Below are 25,247 nucleotides of genomic sequence, written 5' to 3'. Positions count from 1 at the left end.
CCGGGGTATCGGGGCCTCTAAGGCCTCCACAGCCCTTTGGATGGTCTCTGCCATAAAAGAAGCTTACGAGGGACAGCACAAGCTACTGCCGGCCAATATGCACGCCCACGCGGTCAGAGCCAAGGCAACGGCCATTGCTTTCCAGCGGCATTTCCCCTGGCAAGTCATAAACTGGGCAGCCACATTGGCCACCCCTTCGGCTTTCTACAAGCACTACTGTTTGGATGTCGGTTCTAGATCAGACGTGGCTTTCGGACAGGCGGTTCTTAGAAACCTGTTTGTGTAAAGAGGGTCTCCTCTCCACCCTGGGGCTACACTCCGTTGTAATATCCCATGCAGTATGGAGGAAACGGGACGTAACAGTAATTCAGTTACTCACCGTAGTGACTAACGTACTCTTAGTCCCCTTTCCTCCATACGTCCCACCAGCCTCCCCCCTAATAAAACTGATGCCATTAGACAATGTTAATCTATTGTCTATGGGGACTGAGGTGTGGTGCCAGAGGGCGGGGACAGGGCAGCGCATGCTCCTAGGGACGTACCCCTGCACGCCTCTAAATTTAAACGGGAAGAAGGTTTTTTTCTGGTGAAGAGTTCCGTCTGCCGTCCCTTGGAAGGGACGCCCCATGCAGTGTGGAGGAAATGGGACTAAGGACTAAGAGTATGATAGTCACTATGGTGAGTAACTTATAATGTTTTAGACGAACGGGAAGAAACTGTTTTGACAAGACTTTCATAGATCAGGCTTTTCTAGAAACCTTGTCATGGGAGCACAGAGGAAAGTAAGAAAGCGTGAGTGGGGGTGGCTGCAGGAGGGACACAGTTTGCAGAGACAGAAGGGGGAGGAGGTGGAGAGGACGAGAGGGTGGACGGGATGTCCTGGGATTTAGAGATGAAGTGAGAGGCAAGGGCATTGCAGTGGGCCTGGAAGGCAACAAGAGAGGTAGAGACTGCAGTAGGGTTGGCCAGCTCCTTTCAGATTTTAAAAGGGTTGCCCGAGTTGTTAGATGCTGCAGAGACGCAGGCTTGGATGTGGGCTCTCTTTTTAGTTTGGTTAAGGAGCTGGTATGGCCTTTGGAGCAGGCGGCAGGCCTGTTTGTCAGAGGATGCACAGGAAGCCCGCCATTTCCTCTCGGCAACCTTGCACTTTCGCTTAAGGGTAGCTAGGTCGGCGTCCTATCAAGAGTTGCACTTGGCTTTGGGCTTTAAGCGGATCCTCAAGACGGGGGCGGCCAAGAACATCCAGAGTATCAGAGATAGAAGAGTAGAGCATGGATAGGGCAGTATTAGGGGGAGAGTAAGCAAGAGGAGGAGTGGCAGAGAGAAAGTGGCGGCAAAAGCCTCAACCGCTACATGGGTCGGATGACCGATAAGGTAGGTGGCGGTGTTGGGGTTGGCTTGGCCCGAGGGGCTAGAGAGGGAGAGATGGGGGGGGGGGGAGGAGGGAGTGATCACTCCAGGAGAAAGGAATGGTCAGAGGGATGGAGAGGTGAGGTCAGAGGAGATCAAAACATCAAGCGTGTGCCCTGCAGAGTGAGTCGGGCCAGAGGGGAGAATAGAAAGAGAATCACAGCGGTCACGAAAGAGTCCAGAGGAGGAGCAGGGAGTATACAGATTGATATTGAGGGCTCCAAGAAGTAGGAGTTGAGTGGTCGAGACCAGGAGGGAGGAGGAGAGGTCCGCCCACTCAGAAGGATGCAGTCTGATCAGGTGGCCGATAGATGATAGCCATGGTAAGAGAGTGGCCAGGAAAGAGAGGCAGCCTACAGACAAGGCATTCGAAAAAGGAGTAGGTTTGCATAGGAATGACAGAGGCAGAAATCCACTCAGGGAAGATCAGGGCTATTCCCCCTCTGGGTACCGGGTGCATCTGGGTGCGGAGATGATCTTATTGCCGTCAGGAAGGATAGTGATGACAGATGTCAGAGGAGTGATTGACGGCTGAGTGAGAGTTAAGAGAGGCAATATGGAGAAGATTGCCATCTTTGAAGGACTTCCAGGGAGGGGCTCAAATCAGAGGTATGGATGGAGCCCAAGGGATGGGTGGGGGTCAGGAGAGGAAGGAGGAAAGGGCAAGGTAGCAAGGAGGAGGCAGAGTGGGGAGGCAAGGAACCTGAAGAAGGGAGAGACAGGACATCAGGAGAAGAAAGGAAGTTCATGAGGCGTGAAAAGCGCCTGTCAAAGAGGAGGAGGTTGGCTTGAGGGCCTTGGACCAAGACGGTGTCATTCAGGTAGACATGTTTGCCCATGGTAATTTGTTTATCCAGCAGCGGGTGTAGTAATAGCAATCATGTTTATTTTAATGTTTGTCAATAAAACAACCATGTTGTAGACATCAGTCACATTAGAAACATCAATCACAAAAACATAAAGATTAAAAAAAATCACCAAGTTAAAATGAAGACCATAATAACCGCAAAATTTGGAGGATAAGCTTTGAGAGCTTCAAGAAAGAGAAGCCCTTTCTTAATCTTATAATTGGTCGATATTTACCATACAAGGTAAATGTCTTTATATCTAAACCTAAACAAGACAGTTATATCTTAACAATTCAAACAAAGTATTAGCGCAAATGTAAAAGACCGTATCCACAAACATTTCATTTGTCTTTTTACAGGGGACTAAACTATATTCTAAATCCAAAATATAATACCCATTGAAAAGTAGAACCAAAACTTTGAAAAAATCACAAGCAATTCTAGCAGAAAAATGATTAAGTATACTACAACGTTGTGTCAGCGTTCACATTTAGCTGGTTGCATCAGCAAATCACATATGCATTATCAATATATAAACTCAGTGACTGTCTGGTTTGTTTCTTTAGGCAAAGTTATATTCTCAAGAAGGGCACAATAGCACCACCTGAAGAACCGCCATATACAAAGGCGGGGAAACGCGTGTCGAGGGGCTTCTATAACGGTATGCAAGGCCAATCAAATAACGCACAGCAAAATATATTTTCAACAATCAACTCAACAAAACTGAACAAAAGGAATTCAGTTTCAAGGTCAATCAAGGATTTTCAAAACAATTTGCTGGAAAAGACTATGGCCCTCATTACGAGTATGGTGGTAGCCATGGAGCAATTAGCTCCATGGCTGCCTCCCATACCGTGACTGTGTTCGCTTTGCTGCAATGGGGACTTACCGGTCTAGTCCGACCCTGGTGGGACCGGTAAGTCCCCATTGCGCCAACCATTCCCCATTCCCATTGCTCAATGGGGAGGGCGCAAATAACGGGCTCGCGAATGGCAAGCCCGTTATTTGCGCCCTGGGCTCTTAGCTGGACCCGTAAGGGACGTGTGGTCCGACCACACGTCACTTACGGTCCATGCCAAGGGCCCTCGGAATAGGGCGGTAGGAGATTACTGGCACCGGTCTCCTTACCGGTGCCCGGTATCCCCTACCGCCAGTCTCGGAATGAGGGATTGAATGGATAAAATTAAATTACAAGAATACCACAGAATGAACCCAATTCAACAATCAATTTAACTTATGCAACCAAACTGAATGAAACGAATTCAGTATTAAAGCCAACCAAGGACTTCCAAAATAACTTGCTGGAATAGACCTCAAGTGATTGAACCAACAAATCATAAAGCAGCAAATCATTAAGTGAATACAATTCAACAAACAATTCAACATAACTGAATGAAATGAATTGAATAGTAAGGTCAAACAAGGATTTTTAAAAAAACAACTTGCTGGAACCAATACAAAACCAGTGAACTTTTGAATTAACCGAATTCAAAAAAATAAATCCAATTAAAACTGAGTGAACTTTTTGATTTGAATCCAATTGTTCATTCAATCAAACTGATACCTTTCAGAATAAACATTGTCTTACAAAAAGGCACATGTGTCCTGGATATCGAAATCTTTTTTGTTTTTCTCAATTTATAGTCCTGGTCAGCCTCGGGGCATATTGATTCCAGACACTTTGCAGCCATTCTGCTGTGACCTTTCTCTTTACAAGGAAATCTGTCCTACTACAAGGGAAGTGACACATGCCGCAATTAGGCTGAAATTAATTTATTAGGTAAAACACAGGAGACTCAATAAGACAAGGACTTGACGGTTTAGGGGATAAAAAGGCGGTCACGCAGTTCATTCCCATCCTGCAGTCTATCCAGCGGAGGATCCAGCCATTCCTGGAAACAACTAACCAGACGCGGGCAGTTAATCCGCGAACAGAGAAGCTCTTCCGATCTGCTCCCACAAATCTTCTCCATATCAGGGGACAGCTCAAGCCAGACTCTCTGGTAGTTGCAACAAGAGAGAGAGTAAGGACACCCTTAGCCTCTTCAGAGGCACCAACAGATAAGGAAAGTAAGAAGCGTTATACTATGGGGCCGAAAGTAGCCTCTTCGGCTGCCTTTCAGGCTCAAATCGTTAACAATACCACACTTCTGGCGAGTTATGACTGCCATAAATGGGATGAGGTGTCTGCATTATTGTCTTCAGCTCCTGAACCCCTTAAGACTCAAATGACCCTGGTAGCGGCAGAAGGCAGAGCAGTTTCTAGTTGCATTCTGAAAAGTAATCTAGATGCTGCTGACAATGCAGGCAGAATTATTGCAGAAGGGACCATTATTAAGAGACATGCAAGGCTACGCCAGTCCGGCTTCAAGCAGTAGACTCAAGCTACGCTGCTTAATATACCGATTGAGCCAAACGTCCTCTTCGGGAAGGCTGATGAAGACGCCCTAAAATCGGCAAAAGGGGAATACGACACCTTAAAGTCCTTGGGCCAGCTTACCAATAACCCCACAGGGCAAAGAGTATCAATAGTCATTTTTGTCACTTTCGCAGACAAAATTTTCAAAAGGGTTCAAACTACAACCAAAATCAAGGATTGTCCTGGGGTAACAATCAAGGCCAGGCCTCACAGGGTTACCCAAGAGGACAGTGCAGATCTCGCGGCTGGGGGAGGTCCTCCACTTCTAGAAGTGGAGCCACACCTCCAAAACACTGACTACCCGTTACAGATGCCCTCCCATGCCTCTCCAGTAGGAGGGCGTTTTTCAAACTTCACCCAAGCATGGGAGGGAATCACCTCAGACAAATGGGTGCTATCCACCGTGGCAAGCGGTTATTTTGTGGAACTGATCCAGCAACCCTGGAAGCATTCCCTGCGTCAAAAGACTCAGAGGAAGAGCAACGCATCCTTCTTGAAGAAATCGCAACGCTGCTCCAAAAGGACGCCATAGAAGTCGTCCCCGCGAACCAAGTAAACAAGAGTATTTATTCATCCTACTTCCTTGTGCCAAAAAAATATCTAACAATGCACCCAATATGTACTATTTTCATGCCACTTACTATTAAACATGTTTCTACTTCTATACATTCTAATTCTTGTACTAGTAAATCTACTTATTATGTTTAAAATACCTGAAATAGATTTACCAGAATGGGTACTTTCCCTGCAATGAAGTATTGTAATTCACTACTGCATGAAATTCAAATCATTTGTATAATGTTAATTATTTTTATTTTAAAGTTCATAAGTTGATAAATATTAAAAATGAATGCGCCATCAGGTATCATACTTCTGTATCAGTGTATTGTTCCATGTCATGTGGTTGCCATTAAGTTTAATAAAATAGGTATCAAAAGACGTCCACAAAAATATTCTAGCTTATTTAATCAGTAATGTCACATTTGATGTAATTATTGATCTCATTGCTGATGTCATGTATGATGGCATCAGTGATGCCATCATACCATCATTGATGCGATAATTGCAGTTGCCCAACAGGTGGCACATAGTTAAGGTGGACTTTCCAGAAATTCTATTGCTGAATTTCAGGGGTTTTGTTGCGTTAAACTTGATCACCTTAACTCTCTATTAAACAAGGTTTTTTTTACTGAATGATAGTAGACTCTATTAATACAATTTAGTGAAACTTTGACCAAAGAACAATCCCAGACAACCATGGAGAAAATGTCTTCCTTTATGCGGGCAACTTGGTGAACACAAGAGGTATTGAGGCAATCCACTAAGGAAGCACTTTGAACTGAAAATGTCTTGTCTGTTTTAAAGCTGAAGTATTTGCAATGTCCTGGAACATCAAAATAGGAAACCATGCATCTTTCATATCCACATTTTTCAGAGGAGGACGTTATTGAACATGGCAATCAAGACATTGACACTGGGGAATATCCATTACCCTACCCTGATGTCGTGGAGCCTACTATAACCACTTCTGCCACAGTTGCCGACTTCAAAAAGGGTGGCAAGTAGGTTTGGCATTGAATCACCTAAATCAGATGATGACACTGTTCTTATTGAAGATATTCAAGGAAAGAGGCAAATTGCACAGTATATTTCATCACTTTAGTCAGTAAAAAGAGAATAACTCCACTAGTGAATCCGGCTCAGTACGGCAGTAACTCCTTGCTTTGAAAAGAAATATAAGCGAGCATCCAGCAACCCTGCTTGTATTAAGGGACATCGGACACCTGATTCTTTGGTTGTTAAGACAACACAAAATCCACTGAGTGCCCCCCAGACAAAGCAAGAAAAGATATCCTCTCGGGAGGAAAGGCTCCCCTTACACGGCCTTCAATGTGTTCTTTAATGGGACAGCTTTAATGGCAAGATATAATGGGGCACAGTGAGGTCAGTTAGATGATCTTAGGTTTATCAACCTTTTAAAATTGGCGTTGGCTTGAGGGTAAACAATCCACAAATGCAGTAATTAAGAATGCATTAGACTCGGCCAAGACAGCGGGTAGACTCATGGCCGAAGCAATAGTAATCAAAAGGCATGCATGGCTTCGGAACTGGTGTTTCAGGCCCGATTTTCAAGCAACACTATTAGACATGACTATGTAAAACCATAATTTCTTTGGCAAAGCAGTGGACAAGAAGCTGGAAAGGGCTTAAAAAAAGAACATGAAACAATAAAAGGTCTCGGATAGATTACAGGTTTGTCTTCCAATCTGAGAGGTTTTTGTCAACAACAGTATCCTCAGACCACAGCCCCATACGTGCACCCTTCAGGGAGCAATACGTGGGGTGCAAGTCAGAGCGCACAGCACACAGGATGATCAGCTACACATTAATTCACATGAGGAAAAGGTTGTGGTAGAGGCCAAGCTCCTAGAAGGTCTGCTTCTGTCACAAAGCAGTGCTATGCACTGTTGGGGATGGACACTGCATTACATTTCTACAAAAACCGCTTGACCTGCCCTCATGACACAGATACCGTCAGTACATCTCCTATTTCTACAAGAGGAAAGAAAAGTGCTGTTATGTGGGCCATAGAGGTGTAGTGCCTTCTGACCATGTACATGGAGGGATTTATTTACTGTGCTTTCTAGTACCCAGAAAAGAAAAGAGAGAGGCTGGTTCTATGCCTAAAACCTACAAACAAATATGTGAATTCCAAAAAATTCAGAATGGCAACCCTCCAGGAGCTAATTCATCTCTGATTCCCCGGCAGTAACCTTCTCCCATTTGGGAGGAGGTTACCAAGGGTGCAATGTTCAGGTCCGCATAGCATGCCAAGCTCCTCACAATAAAACCTACGCACCTGACCCTCTGCGGCAAAGCCCGCTCAGGCCAAGGGTCCGGTATTGTGCTCTGCAGGTCTGCAGAGCATGCTGCTCGATTGTTCTTCTCTACAATCTGCTGCTACTTGATCCTGCCCCTGGGGGCAGCTATATGAGGGAGGATCACATGGGAGGAGACAGCCTCCGGGAGATGACATGGCTTCATTGGATGAGACATGGTATCCCCCATCTGCTCATGCAGAAGACCCCTTGATACCCAATACCCTAATGGTCTATTGACATACGCCTATACCCTCCTTTAGGGAAACTAGAAAAACCTTTTTCTCAAAACCATGTAGGCCAAACTTCCATCCCTGGTCTAAAATGTAAAACCTCAAAACCTACCCGTTCCAGTTCTAATTATCCATCATATAGAACTGGCTCATCATTCAGAACCATTGAAAGCGATTTTCCAAGTAATCTGTATCAATGAACATCAATGGGCTCCTTTTCCTACAATCACCCAAATACTGGGGCGAGGAGGAATGAAAGAACAATGCAGAGCAGAGGGAGCCTCAAGCCCAATGAGCCTTCTAGTTTTCGTAATGCACATGTGCGAGGGACATTTAAAGATCGAAGACAAACGCTAAGGGGCTGCTGCTGGGAGAAGTTTTCAAACTTTTCCGCAAGGCTTGTGGCACTTGGAAACATGAACCAGTGAGGTGGAGCTGAGTGGCTCGCCAGCAAGGAAGCAGAGGAATGCTGTGACGGCAGGATGTGCCGCAGACACGCCAGAAGCCAGTGGAAGACTCTTGGGCGTTTGGCAACCGAAGAAAGCCATGTTTCACCTACTGGGACCTGGAGCAGATGGGTTGCGGAAGTGAAGCCGCGAGAGGGACTGAAAACATGCAAGAGCAGTCCAGAGTGGAACGCAGGAGTGTAAGCCCGAACGGGACTAAAGACCCCACACTGAGCCGGTGAGTCAACCCAGACATTGTGGGGACCCCAGCGTGTTTCGGCAACCGCGCCAAGTACAACGAATAACAATAAAGAGTCAGATTGAAAAACAAGCAGGCATATTGCAAATAAGGGCCCCAGCCATATATGAATGTACGGAATGCAAATATGGGTTGAACCTAAAACAAACGATATACATGTTTTGGTATCTTACATCACCTTGATATATGTAACTGTGAAAGTAAAAGAAGAACCATGTGTGAAATTAAGTCTTGGCAGGCAAATACACCAGGGAATCACAGGTGCATAAGAAGTCCTGGCAAGGGAGTATACCAGGCAGTTGCAAAGCTACAGAAAGTAACAAGAAAGGATATAGAACTGTTTGCTAAACGAGAAGGAACTTTTTAAAGAAGTGGAACTACAAGGCTAAGCTTTTTAAATTACATTATTGTTGTGGACCAAGAAAGACACAGTGAACTGTTAGACCAAGAATCATGTGCATGAAGGAAGAATCCAGGGGAAGAGGATCACCATCTGGAACCAAGGCTCTTCAACCTTGGAGAACATTTATGTTGGAGCTGTTCACATTTTCTTTATGTACTTGTTTTGTAATCACCAAAGGTTGAAGACATTTAGCTTTTCACCTTATAGTTTGGTTTATAGTGTGAGGGTCCGAATATAACTTTTGGACACAAGGACAGATTTGATTATTTGATTATTTTGACATTCTGACACAGACTGAACCTAAGTGTTTTGTTTTAGGTAGGGATTCCTCTTAGGGCAGGGTCAAAGAGTCCTTTTCCCAACCCTTTTGTTTTTAATAAAGTCTTTAACCAAAAACATGGCAAACTTGTGTCCTGGTTTCATTTCTGACTCTTCACAATAGTTTCATATTTTGATGTTCTCAGGACATTGCAAATACCTTTCCTTCAAAATAGAAAATACATTTTCATTTCAAATTGCTTAGTTTGAGGATTACTTCTGCACCTCTTGTGTTCACCAAGTTGTTCGCATTAGTGGCAACTCACCTGTGCTGTTAGGAAATCCCAAGAATATAGATGATTGGCTAATAACGGGATAACACCGCAAACAGTAAATCTCCTACCTATGAACGAAAGTAAGGTAAAGTCTTATTCGAAGTTAGACCTCTATAGACCTTTGGATACAAAGTCGCTATCCCTGTTGCAGTCACATCCATTAGGTTGATTGGTGCGATTCAGGTATTATGCCACAGTGACGATTACTGGGCAAGTAATGCTTGTTATACATGGAGTTGAACACTGGGGTATAAACGGTCAAATCTAGAATGAACATGGGTGGCTGCTATTCGTTACTAATGCTTTCTATGCAGATAACTTGGTAGCATGCCTTTTTTCCCTGATTCAATTTTTTTGTGAGATTTATTTTGTAAAGTTCTTGTAGGATCAATTCTGGCCATTAGTACTTTTAAGATCAAACAAGATGAGTAGTGGGATGCTGTAATTTATCCCATCGAATGGCCCTCCTATTGTTCATTCCTTCTCTCTAATATATCCTTAGTGGTAGCTGTCCATATGCAATTTTCAAGAATCAGCAGTGATTTCTGAGCAAGATGATTTCGTTCCACCCTTTTTATCATTCTCATACCATACATCTCTTTCCAATAATTGTGAAGAACAAAGTAGTCTATTGTAGCTTCTCCTATTTTGTAAATGAAAAATCACCTTGGGATCTTGTTGTAAGGGGTGAGGGGTGGCATTACCTGTTAGCTAACCTCTGAAGTTGCATACAAAAATATAGAATTTTACTATCTTTAAATGGGTATGCCAGTCTTTTATAATGACTGGGGGAAATGTTACTGGCCAGCTCTTTTTTCTCAGCCCTTCGGGGGATGTCGCTTCCAAGTATACAAATACATCACCACCAAAAACAATGTACGGTGGGTGGACCTTTAACATGATTTGATCTATTTTATTCTGGAAAGCTTGATTTGCGATTGGATTGATATTTATGTGCAAAACATTATAGAAACTAATAGGAAATGTGGGCTCCTTAAATACGGACATCCTTGAAATGAAACATTCTTAGAACTGTGGAGGTAGGTCACCTGAATTTCAGCTTCTTTCAGCTTCTTGTAGTTCATACAGACCCATAACCTTAACACAGATGTAAAGATAAATAGCAGTATACTAGCAGCCAGGTGAGCATATTCCTACACAGATGATCCATTCAAATCAGGTGGGATGTATTCAAGCAATACAGGGGGCAATATGGATCTGTGGGTTCTGGCTGTGTTTTAGCAGTTAACGGGAGAGGTTTCTGCATTCCTAGTGAGCTGTGGTGCGCCAGGTTTTTGTTCTAGCAGTGAATTGAGTAGGTAAGCATTTGTGGAGTCGGGTGCTTGAAAGTTGAGATTTTTAATTGCTTGGGTTCTTTGTATGGATCAGCTCTATTGGGTTATGCAATTGCAGTTTACGTTGTCTTGTATATCATGTTCTGATTGTGTTCATGTTTCACATAAGAGTCCTACGTTTTTTGCCTGTGCCGTCAGTACAAGCTTGGGAGAGTTGGTCTTGTTTGGAGTTATTCCATTTTTGGGCGGTTTGTTTTGTATTCTGAAACACACCTCAGGGTGTTCTGTAGCTTGTTTTTTTTTTCTCATTTGTTGATAAGGTGTTTGTTCATATAGTGGTCTATCGATTGTAGTTGGTTTGCTATTTTGTGGGATCTTCATTGATCTCTATCCTTGTGTATTGAATAGCCGTTTTTCTGAAAGGTTAGATCTTCTGTTGTCCAGATTTCTTTCGGGATCAAGTTCCATAGTTTTGATGAGGATGGAGAAGGCCGTACCATTCCATGCTTGTTTTTTGGTAGTGTCTTGATTCGATAAATGTTGCTGCTTGAGCTTGGTGTCCTTTTTTGGGTGGTAACGGGTGATTTCTGATTGCAGGAATTCTGCTCCCTTTCCATGCAGAGCTCTGTAAGCGATGCAGAGTAATTTGAAATACATAATTTTCTTCACTGGAAGCCAGTTAAGGTGTGTCTGGGCCGAAGGATGTATTACCTCCTGTTTATTCTTGGGAATCTTGCTGCTGTGTTTTGGATGCGTTGAGGTTTCCTGTTAAGGTATTCTGGCATTCCAAGATATAGGCTATTTGCCTAGACTTTTCTTGCCAGTATCAGTGAGATGATGGCAAGTGTTTGGTATGGGAAGCTTTGGTAAGGACGGATGCATCTGATTGATCGTGGATAGTAGAAACATTTTCTTACAATTGCGTTGACCTATGGTTCCAGTGTGAGTCCACTCTCCATGAGTATTTCCAGATTCTTGATTATGTTAGATGATTCCAGTCTTGTTCCCATTTCCAGTGGCCAAGGGAGTGTGGTCTGCAACTGAACTGAATGAACTCCGTCGTTGCATAGGGTGATCATTATTTCCTGTTTGTTATGGTTTAGCTTTAGGTTGTTGTTGGTCATCTTGAGGTTTCTATCTAGTTGTTAGTGCTTCTAGTCCTCGTGAAAATCAATTGTCATCTGCCTAGTTCTAGCATGCTAGTCTGTTTTTTTTTTTTTAAATTAATTTCTTCAGAGGGGTCATGTATATATTGAAGAGAAGTGGTGAGAGAGTTGATCCTTATTGAATACTGCAGTTGGTGCTTCTGATTGTAGAAGAGAAAGGAGGTAAATATCTTTTGGGGGAGGAAGGATTTTAACCATTACAGTGCAAACATATTGATGCCAGATTCTTGTAAACTCTTGTGATTAAAGTTGTGTGGCTGATGTTGTTAACTACTGATAAGTCCAGTAGCATGAGAGCTCAAGGTATGCTCTTGTCGGCATTCATTTTTAGGTCGTCCCATATGGAGAATAGTGCTGATTCTGTTTCTGTGAGGTTTGAAAGCAAGCTAGGATTAGTCGATTCATCGGTTTGATTCCACGTGATTGAGGATTTCTTTTGTATTTGTATTTTGGTTGGGTAAGGCAGGCCGGATATGGGCCCTGTAGTTTGTTGGGCCGTCTGCTTTTCCCACCGTGTTCTTTATTAGTGGTTTATTGTAGGGAGCTTTGTAAGCCTTTGGTGTGAGTCACATTTTCATTGAAAGATTAATCAGTTTATGGAAATAGGTGGCAGGGGTTTCTTTGGGGAGTATGTCTGGAGGGCAAGAGTTGTTGTGTGAATCCTTGTTAGTCTCCTTTACTTATTTGTTGAAGGTTTCCTCAGAAATTGGTCTGAAGTAGTGAAGTTGTGTTATTGTCAGATAACCTGTGTCTGGAAAGCTGTTGTGTTGGAGGTAGTTGTGTCAATGGCCTGTTTGGTTTTGATATAGTTTCTTAGCCCTGAAATGATATGTGATGTTGTGTAACTATTGCGACTATATGGGCATGTTACTGCATGAGTTGGGGTTAATAAAATATTATTACAGTATTTATTGAGCGTGAACCTAGCTTGGGGAAGCAACAAAGCGCTTTTCGATCATAGGGGGAACAATGCAGTGAGAAGCGGAGAAAAAAAAGTGGTGAGCTAACTGGGGAAGGTGGGCAATTGGCAGCATTGGGGAAAGACAGTGGGGAGCAGATCAGAGTCTTGGGTAGGGTGGGAGAGTACAGTGTGTGTGGACCGTGCAGGGTGTGTGGACCTAGGTGTTAAGGGGAGCCATTCGTTGATGAGGAATGTCTTGAACTCTTTCCTGAACTGTAGAAATGATGGGACAAGTCTGATGTTGACAGGGAGGAGGTTCTAGAGTCTTGGAGAGCAGACAGAGAAGGCCTGTCTTCTGGTTATTTACCCTATGTGAAAAACGCCTTGCAACAGATTCTGAAACACCTGAACCCCTTTCTATCCAGAGTAGGCCTCCACAAAGAAATTTTGACAGACCAGGGAACAACTTTCATAAGTAAAATAATGGCAGAGGTAAAGATTATTCTACAGATGAAAACCTTACTAACCTCTTTTAATCACCCTCAGATGATGGTCTCGCTGAAAGTTTCAATAAGACCTTAAAACATATACTTAAAAAGTTACTGGAAGCTGACGGAAAGAACTGGTATGTAATGGAATGATTCCTTGGGCCCTGTTTTGCCATCCGGCTTCCCTACGATTTTCACCTTTTGAATTATTGTATGGATGGGACCCCAGAGACGTGTTAGACATATTACGGGAGACCTGGAGGAAAGGGAAGAAGCCATCCTCTCCCTGGTCCAAACCAGGCAGTGGATTAAAGAACACATGCATGCAGTGCGGGAAAGAGTGCACCCCCATGTAACCAAGACTCAAACATCAGATGGAACATATAATCTCAAAGCTGTGACCATGTCTTTATCTATTGGGCAAAAAGGTTTTAGTGCTATTACCAACCTCTGAGCATAAGATGCTATCAAGGTGGCACGGATCATATGAGGTCATGGAACAAACTGGGCCATAGTACCAAGTTGCCCAACCTGATAGGCCAATCAAAACACAGATCTACTATGTCAATCTTTTAAAAGAAAGGAAACCGGGCCCAGTGGAGTCATCCTGAGTAGTAATGGCTAGTCTCCTAGCAGAGTTAACAGATTAATTTAATTCCAACTGACTTTCCACGACATCAAAGAGCTTTTAGAACAATTCTCTGGTGTCTTTAGTTGCAAACCTAGTAGAGTGAAAGATGTAGCAATACATACATACTCACCCAGGAACTACCATTAACCTCAAAGCCTATCGAATACCTGAGGCCAGAAATGAAGTTGTCATCTAGGAGGTAGAGAAGAAAATTTTAGAGGCAGACATTAAAGCATCCCAACGTCCTTGGTCCTTGCCCAATAGTACTAGTGGCAAAGCCCGATCAATCGTGGAGGTTTTGTATAGATTTCAGGAAGTTGAACACAATTTACCAATTTGACAACTACCCAACGCCCAGGATTGATGATCTCATTGACTGACTGGGCACCGAAATATACCTCTCCACAATAAAGATTATCCCCTGCCTTGGTGCAGGGAGTCTTAATTCTATTAAACAGAAATGGACCTCGGCTGTAAGGTTGGAAGGATTCTTCTTGCACACTATTTATAAACACAAATTCAATGTTTTACAAAAACCAAGTACAAAAGGCTCTTCACTTATAAAAATCACATATGATCCAGCACACTTGACATCATCTAGTTAATTCCACCAAACATACACATATTTAATATCACACCCCCAATGTAGGCTCTACAAACATCTGTTAACTTGCAGCCAAAAGCTTATTAACATTGTATACACGTGTTTCAGTTGGCAAAAGGGGCATAGCCTTGCGTCGTTCTGACCATCTTCAGGACAATGGGCGGTGCATGAATATCGCCTCGCCCTTACAACATAAAGTGGAAGATGTTTTCAAACAGACTCTCTCAATATATACTTATGGGGGTAGTGCATACTGTGTAACTAATCCTGCCAGCATCATAAAGGGGGGTGGGAGGAGGGAAGTGTAGTGCATCGACTCTGACCACGTCTGCAGGAATGCATCCGCACCTCCAGCTGGTAACTGTCTGTTTAACCCGGAAGCAAATAGATCAGTGTTTCACGTTGCTGTCACATGCATGAACACTTCTCTGTTCAGCTTCCAATCGCTGCAGTCGTGCCAATAACGGGAATTCCAATCAGCTACCACGTTCCGCTGTGACTGAGATCCTGTGCTCAAGGCAGTAATGCAAGAAATATTTTGTTGGCTCTACTTACATGCGTGATCTCGTTCCCCGTAAGTGATTTATACATCAGACCGCCAAAATGTTGTCCATTCTGATCAGGATACAACACTCCGCTTTGTCCTTAAATGCCTTCACTGCGAACAAGCCTGCCAGCAGCTCCAGCCAATTGATGTGGAGGTCTAGCTCTTTCTGGAACCATCTCCCTCCTTTCTCTAGATGGCTGCACCTTGCTCCCCAGCCTACTTTGCTTGCATCCGATTCTATGACGAGTTCCAGGGTGTCTCCAAAGATGGCACACCCATTCCAGGCTTCCATGTTGTGGAGCCACCATTGCAGCTCTGATTTTTGCCTGCAGGTCTAGCGGGACTAGCTTGTAGTATTCTAGTCCTCCTTGCAGATTGTGTATTTTCAACCTCTGCGGTGCTTTGTCGTGCAGAGGCCCTAGAAGGATGGCTTGAATGGAGGCTGCCAGAAGGCTGACAGTCCTTGCTAGTGCTTGGAGCGATGTCATGTCTTTCTGAGTTCCTTCTTTATCGTGTGTATCTTGTGACTTGGGAGTTCCAGTGTTCCTTTTGCAGTGTTCACCATGAACCACAGAAACTCCAGACGTTGCTTGGGAGTGAGTTCCGATTTCTCTGTTTATCAGGAAACCTAACGAACAGGGAGCTTGGATGCCCACCGGGTCTGATCGATGAGCATTTCCCTGTTCTCTGCTAGTGTTTGAATGTTTAAGTAGACGATCATACAAATGTTTTTCTCTCTTGGCCGCTGCCACTGCTTGCATAATCTTGGTGAAGTTCCCATGGTGCTGACACTAGCCCGAACAGGAGGCATCTGAATCACCATGTCTGACGGTTCCAAATGAATCTTAGATATCTCTGGTGCTCTCTGGCTATTAGATGTTTAGGTAAGCATCCTTTAGATCTAACCTTACTAACCAATCTTTTTTTGCAGAGAATGTCTCTGAGAAGATGAATCCCTTCTATTTTGAAGTGTCTGTATACTAGCCACCCGTTCAGTCCCTTTAAGTTTATTACTGGTCGAACCTCATCTTTCCTGTGAACCAGGAACATGTTGCCAATGAACACCTGTCCTGCCGCACTGCGTTCGATCGCACCTTTGCTCTCTAACATCTTTACTGCCCTGTCTAGTAGGTGCTTCTCCTTGCGAGCTACAGCAAAATGTTTTGGTCTCGCCTGTTGTACTGGAAGTGTTCCGAATTCTAGGCGGATACCTGGTACTGCTCGATGTAGCCATGCATCGCCAGAATGCATGCACCAATTTTCTAACAGCGTCCTGCCTCCAACGGGAGGATAGGGCCTCATGTCTCTCACTTGCTGGTGTGCTTGAGTGACGCTAGAAGCCGCATCCCCTGCGTCCTCTATAGCCGCGTCTGCATGCTGGGAAGAAGGCGTCTTGTTGCTGGGATTCCCAGTAGTGTGATCTGGTATTTTGAGGTCTTCTATGTGCATGGAAGCAACCGGACGCACAACTTCTGCAGCAGTCGGTCCCAGCAAAAACTCTTGTGTGAAAAATCTTTTTGATAGAAGCCTGTGCTTTCTCGAGAGCTGTGTGTGTGTACCCACAAATCTCCCCATTTCCTTCACGAAAGCTTCGCCGAACAGCAGTCCTTGGGCTGCCTCTCCCGCTTTGTAGGTAGCTAGATCTCCTAGCTTTGCTTCAACTTTCAGTAAAAAACTGCTTCTCCTCCAAGAGGATAGGACGCAGTTTGAATGACCTAACAGCATATTGCTCTTTGCGGCCAGTTTGCTAAGACATCTGGATCCACTGGCACGCCGGTGGCCCTAGCCCTCTCCACTAGGCCCATTATCTTTGCTATGCATCCGGATGAATCCAGGACTTTTTGTTGCCAGCTTCTCCAGGCTCGGCCCATTCCTTATCTCAGATCCCTGGTCGCTTTAGAGATGTCTTCGGGTTCAACTCTGGAATTTCTGCTACTTTGCAGGGCAATTCCGGCCTGGGGCAATCTGCGCGCATTTGCAGCCTCACTTCTTTTTCAAAGGGCTTGCGCAGCCTTTGCGACATGTATGCTGTCCCTCTGGGTGGCGGAGGCCAGCTGTTTGACCTTGGCTGTATTATCGATTCGGGGTCAAACATGTCTGTTAATTCCTCTTAAGGCTCCTTTAAGTGCTTCTCCATATGTTTCCTCTTCCTTCCTTTGGATCTCTGGGAAGGCTTAGAGTCTGAACCCCTGTGTTTTGCGCCCTTGGGGAAGGGGGGGAAGGGGGTAAGAGGCTTGGCACGGCCCACTTCAGTAGAAAAGCATTCTTGTAACTTTTGAGAAGCGCTGACAGCGTCAGGAGGCCTTCTGTTACCCTCCTTGGAATGACCTTGGGGAGCAGAGGCTTTACGTTTATGGGGCTGTTCTCTCCCCTACTGGTGAGCTGCTTGGAAGTTGTGCTAGCTGTTGCATTTGAGCCTGGATCTTAAGCCCATCTCCAATGAGGTACTCCAGGGTATCTAGCCTATCTCGGAGTGGGCGATCCCCTAGTGCCACTGCATCTGCTATGGTGTCTCCTAACACTCTCTTGAAACTCTGTCAGGTCTGACTCTTCCTCCTCAGAGAGCAGTTGCTCTTGACTTCCGATACTCCCGACACTCCACCCCTCTGATTCCACACCTATGATGTGCCCGGGTGCCTGAACGGAGCAGGCCGAATAGCACGTCGTCCTGGAGGGGATGGGGTGGCTTGCTTGGGGTTATAGGCTCTTATAAACAGTTGGTTGTATTGCCTTCACTGGGTGATTCAGCCTCTTTTGTTTTCTGTGGTGCTTGCTCACCTACAGGTGTTATAACAGAGCTTATACTGCAAAGCAGCTGAAATAAAACAGTAGCTGTAGCTTTGTGGAGCACCTCTGTGCTCGGATTCTTGTTATAGCAGGGCTTTTACTGAAAAGCAGTCGAAAGAAACAGCAGCTGAAGCGTTGTGGAGCACTTCTATGCATGTATTCTCCGGCGTAAGACCTTTGAGGAAATTCACTGCGCTGGAGGAAAGGGCTTAGCTTTACCGACTAACTGCCTGGCGCATGCTACTGGTAGTCCGTAAGAATCGTCCGAAGCTCGGTTGAAAGCCCTGCTGTTTTCAGGTAATTAAATGTATCTTTCCAGAAGCGCAGATAAAGCCCCTGATGCGAGGGGTGAGGAGACATCATATTCACGAAAGGTTGAGGGATAGGGAAAATCAGTCACGCTGAGCAAGGTAGCGATTAGTTGTGCATGTCTCTCGCGCAATTATAAACAATATAACATTCGACATTATAAGCGTACAATATCAAATACAATAATCAAATTTGGGGAGACACATTGAAAAGCACTTAACTCCTGTGAAGAGCAGAAAAGAAGAGGAAGGGACCCAAACAGGAAGTGACTCCTAGGCCTCGGTTTGGGCATAAGGGCTACCAGAGACACTGGGGTTAATGGGAAATGGAGTTTGTTTTTCTTAAGACATTTTTTAAAAAATGTTTCACTAAAAGTTATTAAGATTTAAATATGCTGAATAGAGAAATAAAGGAAGAGAAAGCATAATGCTCGCCTCCGATCTTGACATAGAATTGATCTGACGAATGGCTATTGGCAGGTCACCTTAAATCCAGAGGACAAGGAGAAAACCACCTTCTCTACCCCCAAAAAACTATTTCAATTTAAGGTTCTACAATTTTGGCTACATGGTGCTGCCACAACCTTTCAACGTCTGATGGATCAGATCCTATGCCCCTACTCTAGTTTTAGTTCATTGTATCGCAACAATATTGTCATGTATAGTAAAACCTGGGAGGATTGCATGTTCCATTTATACCAAATTACCAAATCCCTGAGACAAGCCGGTCTGAATACCAACCCTAGGAAGTGGTATCTAGTTCAGTCAGCGGTAAAATACTTGGGTTTGTTTGTGGGTAATGGATTGGTCCAACCACAAACTGACTTCCTCAGTTTGTGGTTGGACCAATCCATTACCCACAAACAAGACACCCCAATACCGAGAAAAAAACTTGATTTGAGGGCTTTTTTAGGACTTGGTTATTATAGGAGGTTTATTCTTACTTACTCTTCCATCCCCTCCTTTCTAAAACAAATTGAAAAATGTGGAACCTCAACAATTACAGTAGAGAAAAGATCAGGCCTGTTTTGATACCCTAAAAACAATCCTATGTAATGAGCTGATTCTTAAAGTACCTAACGTTAATAGAGAATTCCTACTCCAAACTGATCCTTCGAACGTAGGCGTAGGTGCCGTACTATCTCAGATTTATGACTGAATAAAACACCCTGTGCTTTACATCTGCCGGAAGCTATTTCCCCAGGTGCTAACTACGGAATCATTGAGTTGGAAACACTGGCTCTCAAATGGGAAATGGGGTATCTGAGATACTATCTAACAAAGAAGGAAGGTTAGTGACCGATCATTCACCACTGACATGCCCCCCCCCCCCACTTCCCTATATAACAACCCATGTTTTAAAAAAGGGCTGTTTTCCTTCCTATTCTCTTACTCAGGAATGGCTTTTAGGAAGCCTTCTGCTAACACTAGGTCATTACGTTGGGCTAATGCTAGGTCCGGAATTATTTCCCGTCGTTCTTCGTTCGAATGGGGTCTTTGAAAATTCATGTCAGATTCAGGGTTTATATCAGCTTCACCAAAACCTTTGGTCCCCCTACCAGTGGTATCAGTGTTGGACTTCTAGGAACTTGGGGAATACCGCTTTTTCTAGGACCCCTTGAGCAATTTTCTCCCCAATCTTTTCTTGGTACGCCTGCTTGCTGTTATTCTGTATCACCATGCTGGTTTGCTTGTCTTCTACAGGGAAAGGGGAAAGGAAATCTACATTTCCCTGGCGGTTGTTCTCTGGGGGAGGATTTCATGAGGAGGGATTCCCCCTCTGGGATACAGGGAGGATATAATGGGCCAACGCGGTATAATCAATCCTCACTCACCTTTTTCCCCTCCCCTCCCCTTACTTACCTTCCTCTGACCCTATAGGTTTCCCCATGTACTTGTGCCTCACCAAATGTTCTAGCAGTGCTGGGACGAGGGAGAATAGGGTTGACTACACTGAACTGTCATCTCGACCTGCTGGGACGAAGAAGCTTGGAGACGGGAAGAACCCTAAAGGCAACCTCACTGAACAGTCTAGTTCTCATATGAGATGGGATTTAAAAATGGAAGAGGGGCTAACCAGTGGGTCAATCCCTCCCCTGAAGCACTGCTAGCCAAGGAACTATACCGCAGGCGGTGAAGCTGATCCTGCAGCTGCTGACCAGGCCATGGTCCAAGAAGTTACGACAACCCTTCCTACTCCAGAGAAGAGGCTGACGCTCCCAGCACGGATGAGCGTTGTGAGAGACTGTTAAGCAGGTGTACGCAGCCCGGGTCCTAGGAAGTGCTGGCGAGCTGCGTATGGCAGCACGTAAACCCGGAAATAACTTTCAACGCATAGAAGCCCAAAACCAAGGGGAGCAGCCAGGAGCCCATACGGAAGGTATGCAGGCAACCACGTAACCTCGAGGGGGCAAGAGAAGCCAATGTAAAAGGGTCTGGGGCCCGAGAATGTGAAGCTGTTGTAACGGGGTCAAGGACCCTGTAAGGAAGGCATGGTATTAACAGTAAGACAGACACAAGTGACCACAGGTCAAGGGTGTTTATTGAACAATAAGGAGGGTTTGAAAAACGCCCATCTAATCCTAAATCTACAGATGGGGGTAAGCTACCACCATCAAATAATAACGCAGTCCTAGTGGCGTCTTGTCAAAATCAAAGGGCCTACACTAATAAACCTATTGCCAATCCTTACCTCTAAATACAAATAGTGTGGGAAACAGTGTTACGAAAAAGAAAGAAGTGTTCACAAAATGATATATCGGGATGTTTGGGCAGTTGGCATCCCTTCCCCACTTTATCAGCACAGGACATGGCGGTTCTCGAGCGTAGCAGTCTGACTTCTTTAGCACGAGGATACAGTTCAATCATTAGCATCAGTGTCTTCTGAGACCAAGTCTCTTTGTCCATCAGTCTCTTCATTCAGATGGCCATATGCGACAAAATAAATGAAAGTTCTTTGCCTCTTTCAGATTTTCACAAGAACTCAGTTCAGGTGATTCACTATTTACCCTGGATCCCCCTCCGCTGGGCACAGATCCCTTTAACATAGTTGGTCACCTAGGATCCCCCTCATCCAGGCTCAGATCCTCTTTCACACTGTTCGTAGGATATTCTTTCTTGGGTGACTCACAGTTCACCCTGGATCCCGATCAGCCGTGCTGAGATCCCAATTATCACGGGCTCGGTCCAATTTCAATTATCAACTATCGAAGACTTTTGAATGTGCACAGGGTTTGGCTTGACCCGTTGCAGGACCAATTTGATTTCACAATTCCTTTCCTTTTAATATTTGCCACCTTTCAGTTGAATACCTCAGACATTCAAATGAGGACCCACGTGGTGCCGACCACTTTGTCTACGGTATCATAACTTAGCTTCAAAGTTCATTCACTCATATGTTGTTCAATTATATTTGCGTTGCTTGCCACCTACACTTCACACACTGTTCTGTTCAGTTTGTACTATACAATGTTGCTGCTTGAAACCTTGGCTTCAACACAGACCGGTCTGGTATCCGTCTCCCCAACTCACTGGCTGTGCAGACTTCACTGGCACTGCTTTGTTGTAGGAGCCAAGGATAGTACCACAGCGGCACGCAATTCTCCCCGCCTTGACTAATGACGCGAGAGCGCCCCGGGTACCTCCGACACACAATGCAGGATTATTCAGCCTTCATTCCTAGTCTTAGGTTTACTATTCTATTTTTCAATCAAACATTTTATTGAATTTTCATGCATGAATAAACATTACATTTTGTTCTTAGCAAAGAAAGGAAAAAAGGGGGGGCGGTAGCTCCTGAGGCCATCAAGCACAAGACGGGAGTTCTTGCAAGCAAATCTACTAGTGTCTGACTCACTCGTGTGAGTTTGCACTCTCTCCTAGGGATATAGTTCTTCCTGAGCGCATTTGAGCAGTCAGCGGGCATCCTCCCTTTTCTGCCAGATTTTGTGTGCCTTCTCAGAGCACCCTCTCGCGGCATACGCTATGTGTTCTGTTGCAGCGCATATGTCCACGTCTGTAGCCCATTGTTCGTAGCTTGGTGTCGTCTCCGATTCCCCACAGCTGTGCAATGTTCCTTCTGAGTACTGCTGTGGCAGTCGACCAGAGCAACTTCCCATATCGTGACCAGTCGCTTTCGTCGGTAACACCTAGCAGTAAATGTTTTGGTTCCCTCGGAACTGGTTTGCCCATGACTCTCTAACTCATCGCAACACTTCTGCCAGTACTGTTGCATGTTGACACATTCCCATAAGGTATGGAAGAAGGTACCTTCTTCATGTTTGCAACGCAAGCATCGTGGGTCTGAAATTCTACCCCATCGAAAAAGTGCTACTCTCGGGTAATAGGTGTGGTGTATGATTTTGAATTGGACCAGCCTGAGCTTGGACGATATGGCTACCCTACAGGGATTCATCAATGCTGATATCCAGTCTCAGGTTGTAATGTCCCCACGTCCCACTCCCATTTGATTTTCAGGCTGGCTTGTTCCGGTGTGGCAAATGATGTGATCGCGTTGTACATGGATGAGGTCATTTTGTGTTTAATTTGTTCCTGGACTATGTTGCGTTCTGTCAGGGTGTATTCAGGCATGTCACTCATGTTCTGTAAGTAGAATTGCAGTGTGTTTTCATTTGGGTGTAATGGTACATTTCTGTAGGTGAGAGAGAGAAGTCAGATTGCAGTGTTTCAAATGGGACTATCTTGCCTTCTCGCACAATATCTCAAATTGTTGCTATCCCGTGCAGTTTCCAGGCAGACCATTTGGGGAGCTTACTTATTTCTGGGAGGTGTCTGTTGTTCCAAAACGGCTGTATGGGTGTCAGTTTCCTGTCCCAACCCATGAACTTGTGTGTTTCTGCCCAGATCCTTGTGATTTGTGTTGTCATGGAGGGGGGCGTTGCTCTGCACAGGCTGCGATATAAGATTTCCAGTGGCGATGCTGTGCTGTTAGCTTTTATCCCTCTAATGTGTGGCAAGTTCGCATCCCCATGTAGCATGTCGTTCACTACCGCCATCTGGCTGGCCCAGTAATGTTTGCAGTCTAGGTAGTCAGATTCCCCCCTTCCAGATGGACCTTTAGAGTGTAGGGAGCGCTATCCACGGGTGTCCTCCGCACTATAGTAGTTTCCAGAGGTCAATTTTTAGGAATTCATGCTTTGGGATGTGAAGTGGGGCATTTTGCAGGATGTACAGAAAATGAGGAAGAGCAATCATTTTGAATAGGGCTGCTCTTCCCAACAGCGTCAGTGGCAGAGAGACCCAATTGCGGGTATCCTCTGCGAATCTTGCTACGATTTAGTGTAGGTTCATGGGTATGTAGTCTGTAAGGTTTTTTGTGATTTGTACCCCTAGATGTTTGAGTTGTTCCGTTACAATACAGTAGGGACAGTTTGTTGGTATTGTGGCCTTTATTCCTAATTTGGGAAATAGTGTGGATTTGGACCAGTTGACACTTAATCCACTGAAAGCCCTGTATCTCTCTAGAATGTGCGTGACTTTGCGACAGGAGTTAATTGGGTCTTTCAAATAGATTAACAAATCGTCTGCGTAGAGTGAGACTTTGTCCTCTCATGTGTCTGACCATCAGAAACCTTCCCAGAGTGTGGTGTCTCTTAGGAGTATGGCAAGGGGTTCTATGGCAATTGCAAAGATCATGGCTGACGGGGCAGCCCTGCCTCGTGCCTCTACCCAAGACAAAAGAGTCTGACTGCCAGCTGTTAACTTTAGTTCTGGCACTTGGGCTACTATATAGGAGCTTCACCCAACTCATGAAATACTGGCCAAAACCCATGCAGTGCATTATTTCCCAGATAGCCTCCCAGTGTACTGAGTCAAAGGCTTTTTCAAAGTCTATTGCAAGTAATGCTAATGGACTCTTAAGACTGTCTGCCCTTTCCAAGGCTGAGTGTAGCCTGAAGAGATTCATGCGGGTTGATCTCTGGGGCATGAAACCACATTGGTCTGGGTGGATCAATGATGAAATGACTTGTTGCAGTCGGTCCGCTAGTACCTTAGCAAATATTTTTGTTTCACTATTTATAAGGGAGATGGGTCTGTATGAGCTACAGAGTCCAGGGGGTTTATCCGCCTTGGGTAGTACTATTATTGTGTCTTCCCTTAGGTTCGGGGATAGGGAGCCCTGGTGCCGGGCATTCTGGAACATGCATATTAAGTGTGGGGCGATTTCACTTGCTCCTGCTTTCCGCCATAACTCCACCGGGAAGCCGTTGGGGCCTGGGGACTTTCCGGCTTGGAGTCCGGACATGGCAGTCCGCACCTCCTCCTCTGAGATTTCTTTCTCTAGTAGGTCTAGTTGCACCGTGCTAAGAGTGGGGAGGGTGATTTCCGCCATAATCGAGACATCTATGGGGGTGGTGGGTGTCTTATACAGATCAGCATAGTAGGCCGCAAATCCCTCTGCTATGTCTCGGTCTGTTACTAGTGGGTCCGAGTCTCTTGTACTTGGCCGTCGGACTTGACTGTGTCCCTGCTCTCTGCGTTCTAGCCATGCCAATATCTTGCTGGCCTTATCCTCTGTTTCATATACCTTAGCTCTCATCGCCCTGTGTGCTTATCTCGCATTATCTAGAGCGCGTTCTGAAGGCGTTTCTGTGCCAGTAGTAGTGCCCGGTTCGTGCCAGGCGTGCCTCTTCTGCATGTTTTACCTGCTGTTCCACCTCGTGTATTTTATGCAGGTATTTCTTTTTGTATTCAGTAGTCCAATAGATGATTTCGACTCTGAGCACTGCTTTCTAAGCTTCCCATAGCACCCTGGGATCGGTAGCGGTCTCTGTTCTCTGTATTAAGTTTGAAGTATGATTTGGTAATTTCTTGGATTTTGTCTACTAGCTCTTGACAACCCAGATAGTAGTTGTTCAGGCACCAGTTGTGGGGGGGGGGGGGTAGTTGGTCTGGAGGTGTTAAGTTCTAATACTAGGGGGAATGGTCAGATATTCCTCTGGGAGCAGATATGCCTTGTGCGCTTTGTGTAAGTCTATTGACGGGAGGAAGAAGTAATCAAGTCTAGAAA

General features: G+C 44.9%; 1 protein-coding gene across 5 annotated transcripts in view; it reads left to right on the top strand.

Annotated features, from left to right (window-relative positions):
• The window catches only part of SIPA1L3 (signal induced proliferation associated 1 like 3), a 1,632,279-nt gene that overhangs the window by 545,320 nt on the left and 1,061,712 nt on the right, over positions 1-25,247 (top strand). The gene's annotated exons all lie outside the window — the stretch shown is intronic.

This window comes from Ambystoma mexicanum, chromosome 2p, assembly GCF_040938575.1.
Source record: "Ambystoma mexicanum isolate Mex_15411 chromosome 2p, UKY_AmexF1_1, whole genome shotgun sequence".
Taxonomy (NCBI): domain Eukaryota; kingdom Metazoa; phylum Chordata; class Amphibia; order Caudata; family Ambystomatidae; genus Ambystoma; species Ambystoma mexicanum.
Note: the sequence above shows the minus strand (reverse complement) of the source record. Positions and strands in the feature narration are given on the sequence as shown.